Genomic DNA, 13,892 nt, shown 5'->3' on the forward strand with positions numbered 1-13,892 from the left:
GTCACAGAGAGTGCTGGTGGACAACTCTCCCTGCCCCAAGATCTTCGGTGGAAGTCCACGGGACTTGGTGTCTGGGCCATTCAAAGTATATATGAACTCACCAGGAGGCATAATGCGTCACCATTTAATTCTGGGCCACCCTAAAGGATGACACCCAGCTTCAGAGACCTCCTCTTGGACATCATCTCTGAGATCCAGTGTTTTAGCTCCCCACTGTCTGAAATCTATTTCTGACCGAGTTTGAGCTGCGCCGGCTTTAGGCATTCAATGGCCAGGACCGCGTGGCAGCGACACACCGTGTGTCGCTTTCAGAGCAGCAACTCCTTCCGAGCTCTTATTGAGTCTTTACACAGATATGCTAGAAAACAGGCAGCAACCCATTCTTTCCATCTTGGCATTTGCCCACAAGCCTAGTCCTGGGATGACCTGGCACAGAGGCAGTGGAGGATAAATTCATCTTGTACAGACTTGTTCCTGCTAGTTCTAGCCTGTCTGTCGCCACAGATCTAGCTTTTAAATCCTCAAGTGATTGGTTTTGTATAGGAATGTGTGGATTGTTGGATCACAATAATTTTCTCCCTGGATGTCTATTGTTTATATAAGCAGATGTATGTTAAAAAAAGTTCTATCATTGATGTAAACAGCAGGGCTTAATTTTAAAAGTCAGGGATGCTTAAAGATGGTGCAGAATAAAGACAGAAGATTTTTAAATTATGAGTTGCAACACAACCAAAGGTCTATATTAATGTTTGGCCAGGAAGGGGTCAACATGGAAAATTTGCAACAAAGACAAACCAGAATAGAACAGTGCAAACAGAAGCTGACAAATATATGCCCCATGTTGGGAGTTCAGCCCCTGGAATGTTATGTAGGACAAAAGGAATGGAAGAGATATTTCAGTAACATTTTGTTCTGTGTCAAAAACCTTGTGAAATATAAATCTGCTGTGTATTGGAGAATGGATACAGCAATTGATTCAAGTTGAATAGCTTTCATTTAACTAGAATATCCCACAGAAAGCCGTTCTTGTTCTGACAACCGTATTTTTGCTTTTCTTGACTTAAAGAAAATTGAATTCGTGTTTACATATTTCATAGGATTGTTTTATGGACAAAGACACAGGTCAAATCCCATCCTAGCATAGTGGCTATTGTTAGAGCAAATAGAAACATTTCTAAACGAAATAAAAGCCATTTCTAAGCCATGGCCTGTGGCCCATAGTAATCATACTACATTGGAATTATGAAGCCATTTGCAACTATCAATAATTCAGTCCTAGATGTGCTTTTTTCTAATTCTGTTTTTTAAAAAATATTCTAGTCTTTTGCCAACACACATACCCATGCATCTAATTCTCCGATTTGCATAGTAGAGAAGGAAGAACATGAATATGCATAACAGGAGTCAGCTTTACATTGGACATTTTGGAACAGATCACCTTTCTTCCTTCCATATGATGGCTGCTTGAATTGCTTCCAGTTATTGAAGTCTCATAATTGCCCACAACTATGTATGTGTCCATTTAAAGGTCTTGCCCTGTCAACCAACCCAGTCACAAGCTAGTAGCCAGTGCTAGTGGTTTAAGAAGCTGAACTTCAGAATTAAGTGCGTGCGTGCCAAGTTGCTTCAGTCGTGTCCAACTCTTTGTGACTCTATGGACTCATAACCTGCCAGCTTCTCTGTCCCTGGGATTCTCCAGGCAGGAATACTGGAGTGGGTTGCATGCCCTTCTCCAGGGGATCTTCCCAACCCAGGGACTGAGCCTGCATCTCTTACATCTCCTACACTGGCAGGTGGGTTCTTAACCACTAGCGCCACCTGGAAAGCCCAGAATTAAGACCACCCTGCAGAGGTTCTCTCCGTGTCTACACTTCTCAAGGAGAAATTAGGTGCTTGTTGCTTTGTTTTGTCAATTCCTAGATCACTTTGGCATTGATCCTGGACTCATTTGCAAATATGGTTTTTAGCAGTGACTATTACCCCTAAAACATTTTGGCTCTCTGTGGCATATGGTTTTGTAGAATCTGAGATTTTACAGGTACATCAAAGACTAAAATACAGGATGTGTTAAACTTTTAGAGAGATTGATCAAAAGAAAACTTCTCTAGGAGTAAAGGTTTTTTAGGTTTTAGCTCTATTCTACCTTCAAGGTTCTTAACTGGATCCCTTCTATTTTATTTCTTTCTACATTTATATTAATCTGCTCCTTGGATTTAATGTTTTCTTTTTGAAACAACTTTAAAAAAGTAACACAGCTCTTAAAACATATGAATCAATTCCAACCTGCTCCATTCTTACCTTGACTATCTTTTCTGTCTTATTGCTAAACCTCTGCTTCTCTTTCTACTTCTCTTCTGGGATTTTATCTTGCTCAGCGATTCTGGTGTGTGATTCTGAATTCTATGGTTTGAGTTTCCTGACCAACTTCTCCTTGCATCTGAGTCCATTTCCTGTGTGTAAAACTTTGGCATTCCATTCTCGGATCCCAGTCAAAACTGAAACTTCTAGTGCTAATAACATTAGGCCTTGTAATACTATTAATTCTTTCCTCCCCATTTCTCATTCCATTGGCACTTCTCAAAGATGAACATTTATTTGTCATTAAGGACGTCATTAGATGATGATAACTAGACTAACTGTGATTGTTTTGCAGTGTATACAAATATTGAACCATGATGTTGTACACCTGAAACTAATATAATATTATATGTCAGCGATATCTCAATTTTTAAAAAACAACAAAAAAGAGACAAAAACAGAACTTCATTTTGATGTCACTTCCTTAAGACTTCCTGAATTTTTGTTTTACTGATAACACTTCATAGCTTTGAACTACAAGAACCGTCAACAGGTCGTTGATAAATTAGTTGTCCCTACACATGGTTTACAATATTACACTCACTGTTGAAAAATAATTAAACTTCTCTCGGTGTTCTTTGCTGTGGGGTCAGGAACTTTACTTGCTTTTCCATCCAACACAGAAGTTAATCACAAACGGGTCCTCTGAACCAAATAATTAAAAATAGAGCAAAGTTTCTGAACCAGGCAGTTGGCAGAAAAGTCTGTACTTCCATCTGTGCACAGTTAGGAAAATATTTCATGATATTGAAATAGCATCAGCCTTGCTCTCTTTTGTGTGAGAGTGTATCTGTGTGACTGCATGTCATTCAGTGCTCTGAATGTTTGACTGTTAGTTAATGTTTTATCTCTGTGTGTGTGTGTGTGTGTGTGTGTGTATACATATGTATGTATACATGAAAGTTACTAGCAAGGAAACAGGAAAGCAAATCCAGGTGTTCTGTGCATATATTCTTTATTTGCTAGTTTCTGTAGAGGGAACATGGTTTGGCTCTTGCTTTTCTCTTTAGTTAAGTTTTCTTTAAACACGTGCTTCACAAGGCTTCCCTGGTGGCTCAGGTGGTAAAGAATCCGCCTGCAATGCAGGAGACCTGAGTTCAATCTCTGGGTGGGGAAGATCCCCTGGAGAAGGAAATGGCAACCCACTCCAGTATCCTTGCCTGGAGAATTCCATGGACAGAGGAGCCTGGTAGGGTATAGTCCATGGGGTCGCAAAGAGTCGGACACGACTGTGCGACTAACCACAACCACAATTTCACAAGATTAAAGGGCATTACATTTTGATTTGGAAGTCTTTATGTCTTTCGATTCTTTATCTACAAATAACCTTTGTCAATAGCTTTTAGGAGTTGTTCTTATGCGGGTGAAACGCTAATGGATCTACCTCAGTTTGGAATGTGGATAATAAGGAGTGTCTGCTCTCTGGAAGGAGACTTATGTCTGGACTATATTGTACATCAAACTCATAAACACTTTATGACAGAGGTACAGACAGGCGAGTGGCTGATTTTGAGATAAATTTAATCCTTCAATTAGGATTTTCCTTTGCTTTCATCAGTAATCAGTAACTCATCAAATACTGATCAAACTCAATTTTGGCCAGTTCTAAACCTATGCTATGACTTTAAAAGTATATTTTCTATTTATAAGGTTCTAACTGCTATATAAAATAAAGATTATTCCCTTCTGGTGAATTTCTATTGCAACTATCTCTCTTTATCTCTGGAAAAGTCTTATTTTTAGGTCGATTTTCTTTCTCCCTGGAGAGCCATTGTATTAAATAACAACTAATGCTCAAAAAATACACTAAAAGGAGATTAGGAATTATTGAGGAAAAAAAAGGAAATGTCCTAATTTTCTTCCTGTGGCTTCAAAACATATGTATTTCTCAGAGTCGCCAGTTTCTTTATGCTTCTAGGGACTTAGAGCCTTGGCATACTCTTAATACTGTGATAATAGAATTAAATACTGAAACCAGGAGCTGTGGATTGACCATGCTCACATAAATTGAAATTAAGGAAGGAAGAATATCTTCAATAACTGTCATTTTTAATGTTGCAGCTCATTGTTGAATTTAGCTGTGAGGATCAACTAAGGTTGATGATAGTTGATCATATAGGCAGTTTGCATTTGGGAAGTTGAACATTTAATAGTTTGATTATTGAGACATTTGATCATCCATGAGATTCAGAATTTAATAGTTTGATCATTTGGGCAGTTTGTCATTCATGATGTTGAAGGGACTGTGTACATTTTTCTGTCCAGCCTCCTCCTTTTACAGTCAACCTAATTTTGTTCATTTCTTGTAAACCTACTATGTATGTGCAAAGCACACTGCTCAGAGGGAACAATAAAGTTGAATAAATTGTGGCCTGTGGCTTCAAACAAATTCATGTTTGATTGCCTTTTCATAATTATCAGGGGACTATTAGAAAGATATATACATGGATTTTGCTAATTGTTGTTCTTTGCTCACATAAGATATCAGGACTTAACATATCTTGTGCACTGTGAATACTGCTAAGGGTGAACGGTAAATGTTTTTAAGCTTGGAAGTTAATGCTGGATTGATCTTCTCTTACATGAGGCAGCTAACATTGCTAAGATTAATTAGGCTCCCTGGAAAAGGTGCCTTGACCCTTAGGTTCCTCATACTTTACTTGTGGGACTGTTAACGTTTGTTTTCCTCATTCATTTAGGCATCTTCTAGACAACAGCATATGGGATTTCATTTTTGAAAGTCTGCATTTGATTGTGGATATCTTTATTCAGTACTGTAAATTGGTTGGCCAGTATTTATCAACCCGATTCATGATCTACTGGACACAGTCAAGAAAGGTCATTGTGCAAAGAACCTACCCTTTTAATAATAGTAACGGCTAGCTGGCACATTGAGGATTTAGGATGTGTCTGTTACTGTGCTGATCACTTAATCTTCACAGTCAACTTATTTGTGAGTTATTATCTCCAGTCTGCAGATAAGGTAACTGGGTTAGTAGCTTGCCCAAGGTCATACAACCAGTAAGTGGTAGGACTGTGACTCAGTTCATACCATTTTAACTTCAGGCCCTATGCCCTTAACTAATTATACTTTACCGCTTACCACCCATGTCATTGTGAGACTTGGAAAATCTTTCATCAATGTGAGCTCTATACAAAAGCATAGTTGCAAAATTAAGATAAACTATAAAGCATAAGAATTCAGTGAGCAGTCTAGTAACTGTCCACCCAGATTTCATAATTATCACGAATTTGACATCCTCTCTGTGGGGCCCTTCTGCATCACGTCACCTTTCTTCCCACCTTAGCAGCAGCTGCTGGGACTTCCCTGGTGATCCAGTGCCTCTAAGGCAGTGGGGAGGGGTTCAGTCCCTGGTCAGGGAACTAAGATCCCCCATGTCACATGATGCAGGCAAAAAAAACGCAACTAGTAGCCACTAAAGAAGAGTAATGTTTGAAAACATTTTAAACGAAAGTGCACAGAGATAAATCCCCAGTCAGATATTTATTTTGTTTTCCCTCCTTTTTCTCGTCTCTCCTCGTGGCTCAGTCATCTCTTACTTCTTCCTCCTTGTTCTCACCATTGTGGGCTTGAAGAGGAACTGAGTCAGATCTGTACAAAGAGGTTAGGGAGAGTGTCCTCTGCTGTGTTGTGCACGCTGGAGGACCAGGATTAGTGTAGGGGATTTTGAGGTGGGGTGATGGTTTCTTGGGTGCTGTCGAAGGATGCATCCTCTCGCAGGCAAGGCATGCTCTGGAGGGATGGTAACAGACAGGCCATCCGAGAGGCTGATTTCATGTTACTGGGCAGAAACCTCTCTGAAAATCTTGTCAGGTTACAAGTCACAAATATTAGCCCTACAGACATGTGGTTCCTTAATAGCGTGACTCTTAAAATAGCAATACATTTTTGGTAACTAATGTTAGGGCACTTCATAACACAGTTGAGAGCCATTGAGTGGAACATGTTAAGATAATATAACCTTGTTGTCCCTTAATGCTTTCATGCTATCTTTCAGCAAGTAGTAATAATACCTGGTGCAGTGTGTGAAAATCAAAATGGGCTCGGGTGTGGTGGGAATAGTATAATTCTTTCATCACTTGGAAAATACATTATAATAATTAACTACTTGAAAAAAATAAGCAAGGGAGATTTTTGGTTTTCTTCGTCTATAAATCATACTCTATTGCATGAAATCTTTTTCCAAGGTCATACAGTTCTGTAGAAGGTGGCAGTTTAATGCACTCTTAGTTATTAAGAGCATAGACCTTGGTTACTTTTACATTACTCTCATGGCATTACAGAAATATGTAGTGAAATTAAAAGATAAAAAAAATTGCATCTAGCTAAACATAAAAGTGCTTATAAAGGCATATATGTATCTGTAGATAGTTATTGCTACATACACATTTATATATGTATGTCTTGTATTAATATTTTTCTGGGGTTACATGTGTTTGTATGTATAGATACAGTATGCATTGTTTACAGAGCTAATGTTAGGAGACCTTTTTCTGAACCAACTATATGATTTGGAGCTTTATCAGATGTGATTTTTCAAAGGTCATGATTTTGGCCTGTAATAAAAAACAGTGTAGTATTGAGGTTAAGGTGCGAGGGACTGTGTATCTTCTTGCTCTCATCCTTTTCCTTAGAGAAAATCTGTGTTCAAAGATGCCAATGTGCCTACTAATAAGCTTCAAATATGAAAAAAAGAGCTACATATAACACTTTGTTGCAGTTTTGTACATTGTCTCAAAAACATGCTGTAAAAATATGGAAACTAGAAAAATCTTGGCAAATGTAGACTTAGAGTGTAGCTGATTTAAAAGCTGCATTTGAGGATTCTAAGTACTGTTCTGTGACAGCTATTACTATAGGAATTGGCACAGCTAAGAAAATTTACAGTTTAATACTTTAGAGCAAATAATTGCTTAGGATGCTTTAAATAGCACAGGAAATGTGTAGAGTGTTTACTTGACATTTGTTATATTGAACACTAATTCTGAAACAGATTCTTTGACCACAGAGAATGCCAATGTAGGTGGGGTGGGGGTAGATAAGTGAAAGAGACAGACAGAAAACAGCCAGCATGATTAGATAAAAATTAAATGGCAAATGAGCTTTTTCATGATAGAGTGATACCAGAAAAAAAAAAAAAAAGCCCATTTATTCATTCAAGTTGTCTTTGAGTGTGGTAGCAGAAAGCAAAGTAAAACAAACTCCCTGGGGTTAGGTTTTTCCTTGTTTTAAGGTCCTGAGTTCTGCGCAAGGCTCTCTTCAAAACTTTCCAGCCCTTAGCTACTCTGGTTTAATTTTTAAGGTCCTGAAAGCAAGAGGAATGACCTCCCTTTTCATAAAACAGAAAGAAAAAAAATCCCTCTTGTTATCTGTTTAATCTGTAGACGCTCTCGAATTTTTTTTTTTTAATGATAGCTCTGGTGCCCTCATTTCTTGATACAGCTTAGTTCTCATGATGTTTCCCCCCTAAATGCATCTTGCACTCCCAGAGCCTACTTTTCCACCCTTGCAAGACACTGCTCATGCAGTCTTATACTAGGACATGGTCTCCTATGATTGAGTGATGCCTTAAATGCAGAGGGTTTCTTTTTGCAGCAACTGCTTACCCTGTACTGTGATTCAGCCGCATTTAATAGGAAGAAAATATACTTTAGGCTTCTATACCCATTCCCATTCCTGTATCTTTGAGTCAGTTACACAGTGTCTTAAAGGAAGTTTTAAATGTACATGTTAAAAAGGAATTGGCATGTGTGATAGGTCCAAGAACGTGAAACTGTGCAATGTTAATGAAATTTGCTAGCTTGTCAACATGAGCTGCTTTAAAATACCGAAGGGAATTTTGAAAACAACAATCAAGAGTCAAAACTTCACCATGCAGTATGGCCCAGCACCCAGAAACTTCATGGTGGAGAGGCTGTTCAGTTCAGTCGCTCAGTCATGTCCAATTCTTTGCAACCCCATGGACTGTAGCACACCAGGCAGGCTTCCCTGTCCATCACCAACTCCCAGAGCCTACTCAAACTCATGTCCATCGAGTTGGTGATGTCATCCATCCATCTCGTTCTCTGTCATCCCCTTCTCCTCCTGCCTTCAATCTTTCTCAGCATCAAGGTCTTTCCCAATGAGTTAGTTTTTTGCATCAGATGGCCAAAGTATTGGAGCTTCAGCTTCAGCATCAATCCTTCCAATGAATATTCAGGACTGATTTCCTTTAGGATTGACTGGTTGAATCTCCTTGCAGTCCAAGGTTTTCTCAAGAGTCTTCTCCAACACCACAGTTCAAAGGCATCAATTCTTCAGTGCTCAGCTTTCTTTATGGTCCAACTCTCACATCCATACATGACTACTGGAAAAACCATAGCTTTGACTGATGGACCTTTGTCAGCAAAGTAGTCTCTGCTTTTTAGTATGCTGTCTAGGTTTGTCATAGCTCTTTTTCCAAAGAGCAAGCGTCTTTTAATTTCATGGCTGCAGTCACCATCTGAAGTGATTTTGAGCTCAAGAAAATAAAGTCTGTCACTGTTTCCATTGTTTCCCCATCTGTTTGCCATGAAGTGATGGGACCGGATGCCATAATTTTCGATTTTTGAATGCTGAGTTTTAAGCCAGCTTTTTCACTCTCCTCTTTCACTTTCATCAAGAGGCTCTTTAGTTCCTCTTCGCTTTCTGTATTTATGGAGAGGCTGTATTTATGGGTTTTCCACCAACTGGAGAGTTGACCTTGAATAAATCATGTTTAACTTCTCTATGCTTCAATTAGCTTTTGAAAGATATGTGTGGTTGTATATAGCCAGTGGGAAGGCCATAACCCAAGTTCACGACAAAAGGAGAACTTGAAGGAAAATTTTATTAGACAAGAGCAGTGGACCTGAATGCAAGCCTTATGTAGGGTACGATTAATAAGTCTTGGTACACATGGCTCCTAAGAGTGATAGAGGGTTTTCTTCTAATATTCTTCTTGTATTTTGTAGAATTAAAAAACATATATTTATTGTTTTTTAAAGAGCTATTATCATTTTTATTACCATGAGCATTAAAAAAGCTTTTTTATTGACATATAGTTGCTTTACGATGTTTTGTTAGTTTTTGCTGTACAGCAAAGTGAATCAGCTATGTTGTTGTTGTTCAGTTGCTAAGTCATGTCTGACTGTTTTGCCACCCTGTGGACTGTAGCCCACCAGGCTCCTCTGGCCATGGGATTTCCCAAGCAAGAATACTGGAGTGGGTTGCCATTTCCGTCTCCAGGGGATCTTCCTGACCCAGGGATTGAACCCACACTTCCTGCATTGGCAGTGGGTTCTTTACCTCTGAGCTACCTGGGAAGCCCCAAATTAGCTCTATGTATACAAATATTCCCACTTTTGGATTTCCTTCCCATTTAGGTCTCCACAGAGCTTTGAGCATGGCTCCCTGTAAGTTCTCATTAGTTATCTATTCGACATAGTATCAATAGTGTATATATATCTATATTTTTTGTTCTGCTTTTTAACTCCAGAAAGCTTTGTGTTCATCTATTTTTTCCCCTGTAAGTTCCACCTTATATAAAGGTTTTTTTATTTCCTTTAAGATAGTTAACAATTTAAATTGTAATTAGGCAGTAAGAGATTTCATTTACTATACAAAGACATTTAATTTTATTTTTAATAAGATATTTGAAGTTATTCTTTATTTTGAAACTTTTATTTCTCTTTTAGTCTATTGCTGCCCCTGCATTGATGATCTCAATGGTTTTTCATTCACTTGGGGAGTCAGGAAGAAGAGTATTCAACATTTAATATGCCAGAAGCCCTAGTAAGCACAAAAACATTAAGTACCCATGTGGTTTATGGTCAGTGGGTCTGTTTCCCCTTTCTACTGTGTCAGGAATTAGTTGGAAGGACGAGAATTCATAGGAGAAAGTAAAATGGGACTGTGGGGATTAATAATCAAAGGAGGGCTTTTTAGTTTGTGGTACCCAGAGCTGCACACCGATGCAGGAGTTTGTGTTGTTGGTTTAATCACTCAGTCACGTCTGACTCTTTGTGACCCCATGAACTGCAGCACACCAGACTTCCCTGTCCTTCACTGTCTCCTGGAGTTTGCTCAGACTTGTCGAGTCAGTGATGCCATCCAACCATCTCATCCTCTGTCACCCCCTTGTCCTCCTGCCCTCAGTTTTTCCCAGACTCAGGGTCTTTTTGAAGGAGATCAAACGAGTCATTCCTAAAGGAAATCAACCTTGACTATTCATTGGAAGGTCAATCTGAAGCTGAAGCTGAAGCTCCAAAACTTTGGCCACCTGATGTGAAGAGTCAACTCAGTGGAAAAGACCCTGACTCTTTGGAAAAGGAGTTTGTGAGGCCTTAGTAAACCAAATGTGGACAGGTCTCCCTAGCCCACATCTCCCTGGCCAATTTCTTGCAGTTATGGCCTCATTTAAGTTGCATTGCTGTGAAAAGGACAGAGGGCTGAGATGCTACAGTCTCAGGTGGAATTCTGGACTGTGTAAATGTAAGCCTCCAGCTCTGAGTTTAGAGAAAACATTTAAAAGAAAGCCAGAGGAAGAATCTTACAGATTAAACTCCGTATCCATGACTCACTTTCTCTTTGCTCTCTCCTTCCAGCTGTTACTCATTTCACCGTGAACCCCACAGGAAGGCTTCTTGTGATGTTTTCCCTTTGACTGCTTTGCCAAAAATATAAATATACACCTTGGGAGAAAAAGGGTGAGAGAGAAAACAGACACAGGTCACAGTTTTTTTTTTAATCCTGGTTCTGCCGATAACAAACTCTATGACCAGATACTCTGTACAGCAAGAGAGGATGTTATAAAATTTGTTCTCGGTGGCCAGGCAGCCATCTCTCTGTAGATGGGTTTGTCTCAGATGTCCATTGTGTCTGGATTGCTGAGGTCCCTTTTGGATCAGCTCTCCTGGGCTTTTGGAAGTAGCCCCGCAGGTGTGACTACAGCCTGGAGATTCCTTAGCAATGAGGACTGAATTATCAGAGAACAGGCAGGAATGAAGCCTGTGTGGGGGGCATGGGTTGCCAAGCTGTCCTGCACCTGCGGCTTAAACTTGGCTGGTTATGCCCATGTGTTCTGTTATCGTTGGATATCCCAGAATTTTGAAATCTTCTATGATTTAAACACCAGCCCTGACATATACTACCTTCACCAAGTCACTTAAGGCCTCAGTTTCTTCATCTGAAAAGTGCAAAGTGGAGATTATAATCAGCACGAGGATTAAATGAATTAGGGTACATATGACACCTTAGAAGGGCTTCTCTGGTGGCTCAGATGGTAAAGAATCTGCCTGCATTGCAGGAGACCAGGGTTCAATCCCTGGGTCAAAAAGATCCCCTGGAGAGAGAAATGGCAACCCACTCCAGTATTCTTGCCTGGAAAATCCCATGGACGGAGGAACCTGGCCGGCTACAGTCAGCCAAGGAGTCGGACAGGACTGAGAGGCTAATACTTTCACTTTACATTTTTTTTTTTCATGACACCTAGAAGAGCTCTTGGTACCTAGTAAATGCCGTTTATGACTTCATTACTTTTTATCATGATAATGTTCTCTAGGATTTTCTAATTTATTTGTGTAGTATTTGTGTATATTTAGGGCAGAGTACAGTCCATGGGGTTGCAAAGAGTCAGATATGACTGCGTGGCTGAGCACGCGTGCATGCGTACTGGGTCTGTGGGAGGTAGTGGTGATGTGGTTGCTGACTGGGAGACCAAGGGTGGTAGTCGTTGTTCAGTTGCTCAGTTGTGTCCAACTCTTTTGCGACCTCATGGACTGAACCTGCCAGGCTCCTCTGTTAATGGGATTCTCCAGGCAAGAATACAGGAGTGGATTGCCATTTGCTTCTCTAGAGGATCTTCCTGACCCAGGGCTGGAACCTGCATTTACAGGAGGATTCTTTACCACCGAGTCACCTGGAAATCCCCATTGTTCTCCTTTGGGGTTTTCTAATTTATTTCTATTGTGTTTAGGGCAGACTCCTGGGCATGTGGAAGGAGGTGGGGGTGGTGGGTTGGTGAAAAGGAGACTGAGGGTGGTAGAGTGTGGACATAATCCGGTGTCCACCCCAGGCGTCAGCCTTTGCCTGTACATATCATGTTTATTTCTCACCACCAGGCTTTGCTCAGATTCTTCCCTCGCTCTCTCCCTTCACCCGCACCTTCTGCCCCACCCTGAATGTCCAGCATGAGCCTCCCATTCTCCAGGAGGGAATGCCTTCCCCAGCTATTTCTGCTCAAACCAGCCTCCTCCCCCACTTCCCTCAATTCCTGTGTACTTGTCTGCACAGCTCGTTTGATCATGTCATTATTGCTCCATTCTGTTACTTACAAGTCTTGCTTCCTAGTCAGCCTCCATGTGACTGGAGGCTCTGGCCGCCTCTCAGCGTCCCAGGCAGTGAGGCAGAAAGAGCAAGGATCAGGAAAAAAGAAACCTGCTTTGCTCTCGCTAATCAACTCGGCATGCTCAAGGCATTTGATCTCTCTAACCCTCAGAGCATTGCAGGTAAAAGGAGGGTCTGGACTGAGTGCTCTCTAAGTTTTCCCCTGCAGCTTCATCGTTTGAGGGCCGCACACATGTGCGTACAAATGTGAGGAGAGAGTGAACGAGTGTCCACGCTTCCATTTGCTCAGGACAGCTTTAGTTATTTTTGTGCCCAGTAGCATCTCTGCTTGGTGAATGGAGGAAACAGGCTAGATGATGGTTTCACTTTCATTGGATAGAGATTTTGTTCATTTTGATCCTTTCGTGGTCTGAATTTGTGTCCACATCTGAGTTTATATTAGTAATTTGCCAATGATAAAAGATTTTCTGTGAAAAAGTACAAATTATATCACAGACAAAATAGTGAGCACATTAGAAAGGAAAAGAGTATACAAGAAAGCACTTTAGAAGTCCTTATTTTCATGCATCTAGTTTATTATATATATTTTATCTACTTAAGTTTATATATACAAGCTCTTAGCCTATTCACTTAGTAATTTATTGCTCATTTTGAGGTTTTTCTATAAGTACTTAAGAAATTTAAAACTGTCTTTTTAATTGAAGTATAGTTGATGTACGGTAATATATAAATTACAGCTGTATAATATAGTGATTTCATAATTTATAAGGGTTGTGCTTATTTATAATTATTTTAAAGTATTGGCTGTATTTCTTGTGTTGTCCAATAGATCCATGTAGCTCATTTTGTACATAGTAGTTTGAACCTCTTAATTCTTTACTCCTGTAATGCCCCTCCCCCCTTCCTTCTCCCCACTGATAACCACTAGTTTGTCTCCTCTGTGAGTTTGCTTCTTTGAAACTATATCTCTTTTTAAAAATTTGTCATTTAGGCTTATTTTTAAATTCATATTAGGCATCTTGTACACATGCGAAGTCAGTTACATTGTGTCAGACTCTGCGATCCTATGGACTGTAGCCCACCAGGCTCCTTTGTCCATGGGATCCTCCAGGCAAAGAATACTGAAGTGGGTTGCCATTTCCTTCTCCATTTAGGTGCCTTATCTGAA

General features: G+C 40.0%; 1 protein-coding gene across 16 annotated transcripts in view; it reads left to right on the plus strand.

The window, feature by feature from the left end:
• ATXN1 (ataxin 1) overlaps positions 1-13,892 on the plus strand; it is a 430,615-nt gene that overhangs the window by 32,138 nt on the left and 384,585 nt on the right. For 6 of the 16 annotated variants that reach the window (XM_060403499.1, XM_060403496.1, XM_060403508.1 and 3 more), the window contains one exon: positions 1-13,892. This exon is cut by the window's right edge. The exons of 9 other annotated variants lie outside the window; for them this stretch is intronic. The gene's annotated coding sequence lies outside the window, so the exon portion shown is untranslated. One more of the 16 variants, XM_060403503.1, reaches the window with a different exon arrangement.

This window comes from Ovis aries, chromosome 20 (genome assembly GCF_016772045.2).
Source record: "Ovis aries strain OAR_USU_Benz2616 breed Rambouillet chromosome 20, ARS-UI_Ramb_v3.0, whole genome shotgun sequence".
Lineage (NCBI taxonomy): Eukaryota > Metazoa > Chordata > Mammalia > Artiodactyla > Bovidae > Ovis > Ovis aries.